The 2,222-nt window shown below is 39.3% G+C and overlaps 1 pseudogene; it reads left to right on the top strand.

Moving 5' to 3' along the window:
• Positions 1-753: 753 nt before the first annotated feature.
• LOC144304190 (nascent polypeptide-associated complex subunit alpha pseudogene) lies at positions 754-1,679 on the top strand (annotated as a pseudogene).
• The last annotated feature ends 543 nt before the right edge of the window (positions 1,680-2,222 follow it).

Here is a 2,222-nt window from a genome sequence, read left to right as displayed (position 1 = left end):
TTTCAGGAATACTACTTTTGTCTTTTTCCTTCTGCTTTACTAGTTGTATCTTTTCAGCCTCCTATGATGGTTTCTTTTCTCTCTCCGATTTCTAGACATTGGAGTGTATTAGGGCTTAGTCTTTGGTTATGGATTTTTCTCTATGCAGAGCCAGTTCTTGAGTAATTATTTCAAATAGTATGACTTTATTAAACCAATAATCCTACCAACCCACCCAGTCATTGTCTAAACTAAAGTGCTTTCCTAACTGCCGGATTCATATACTTAACTTTCTGCTTGATCTTTTATGTAGATCTCAAATAGCTATGTCAATGTCAACTTTTACCAAACAGAATTTCGGTTCATACACCCTCCCCTCCTGATCTCTTCCTTCCTCAATCTTCTCCATATCTATCAACAATACTGCCTTTACCCTGTTTTTCAAACTAAACATTGAAGACATATTTCTTTTCTCTAATTGCATCAAAAACCATGTGAGTTTTATATTCAAAAGAGATCCTGAATTTCATAATTTGTCACCTTGTCCATGCTGTTACAAAAACTTGTTTAACTTGTTCTACTCTTGCCTAGATTCCTGGAATAGTTTCATGACAGTATTCTTGCTTTAGCTTTGCTTGTTTCAGTCAGATCATAGTCCAATTAGATAAACAAATCACTCTGGAGAACTCCTCAACCATGAGGTTGAAAAAGAAGAGGCATAGCTCACTCTCTTTCTGCCACCACAATCCCTTGGTTCCACAATCCCTGCACAAAATGCCTGGTGAAGCCACAGAAGCCATCCCTGCTACAGAGCAGGAGTTGCCAGGGCCTCAGGCTGAGACAGAGTCTGGAATAGAATCCAACAGTGTGAATCAGTACCAGAGCTCAAGGAACAGAATTCTACACAGGTGACCACACAATAAGCCCAGCTGGCAGCCACAGCTGAAATCAATGAAGAACCAGTCAGTAAAGCAAAACAAAGCTGAAATGAAAAGAAGGCATGGAAAGCTATGTCCAAACTGGGACTTTGTCAGGTTACAGGGATTAGGAGAGTCACTATCTAGAAATCTAAGAATATCTTCTTTGTCATCACAAAACCAGAAGTCTACAAGACCCCAGCTTCCGATATGTACACAATTTTGGGGGAAGCCAAAATCAAGGATTTTTCTCAGCAGGCACAACTAGTAACTACTGAGATATTCAAAGTTCAAGGTGAAGCTATCTCAAACACTCGAGAAAACACATAGACTCCAACTGCGCAAGAGTGAAGAGGAAGAGATTAATGAAACTGGTGTAGAGGTTAAGGACATAGAATTGGTCATGTCACAAGCAAATATGTCAAAAGCAAAGACAGTCCAACCCCTAAAGAACAACAGTAATGATATTGTAAATGCTATTATTACAGAACAACAATGTAACCATCTGAAAACAAGATCTTTTTTTGGTGTTTCAAAAGAATAACTGCAGCTTGGTTTGAAATTTGTACTCATTCTATCATTAATAAAGTTATAGCTTCTAGTTGCATGAGGGGGAATGAGGAATAACTAGAGCACAAAAGTATATGCACTACTTATGCCAGTGAAGGCAGAACTAACGTAATTCATTCAGCTCATAGTCAGTGACAAGGCAGAGAGAAAGACGATTGGGAAAATGACCTGGCTTCTCTCTTCCCTCCACTTTTAGTGTCTTACCCAGCTGTCTCATAAAAAAGCCTAGAATCTATAATACCAAGGAAGAACTTGAGAAAGGAAAGAGTGGATATAATAGCAGTTGGGCCAAGGATCAGTGACCTCTGTCCCTAACTTCCCCCTACTGTAACTTTATGTCTCCCCAAAAGCAAGAGTAAACCACATGAAATCGAATGCATATCCTGCCAAGTGCCTAGTCACCTTCCAGTGGCTTTGCATTATACTTTAAATAAAATGCCAAGTTCTTATCATGACCTACAATACTTTACATAACCTAACCACCATCTACTACTCTAATTTCTCCCTGTCTCTTTCCTTTGCCTCACCTCATTTTGGCACGTAGCCTTTCTTGCATTTCATTGACTACGTCTAGCAAAACTTCTTCCCCACCTCTTCCATCTGGTAAATTATTCCCCTTGTTTACTACATTTGTTCCTAGCTTCAGTCAGGCTCTGCTCAAATATCAGCCCTTCCCTGATATCAGCCCTCAAATATCAGATCAGAGGAGCTCTCTGATCATTTTTCCAAAACATGAACCCATCTACTAATTTATGT

Source organism: Canis aureus, chromosome 33 (assembly GCF_053574225.1).
Source record: "Canis aureus isolate CA01 chromosome 33, VMU_Caureus_v.1.0, whole genome shotgun sequence".
Taxonomy (NCBI): Eukaryota; Metazoa; Chordata; class Mammalia; order Carnivora; family Canidae; genus Canis; species Canis aureus.
Note: the sequence above shows the minus strand (reverse complement) of the source record. Positions and strands in the feature narration are given on the sequence as shown.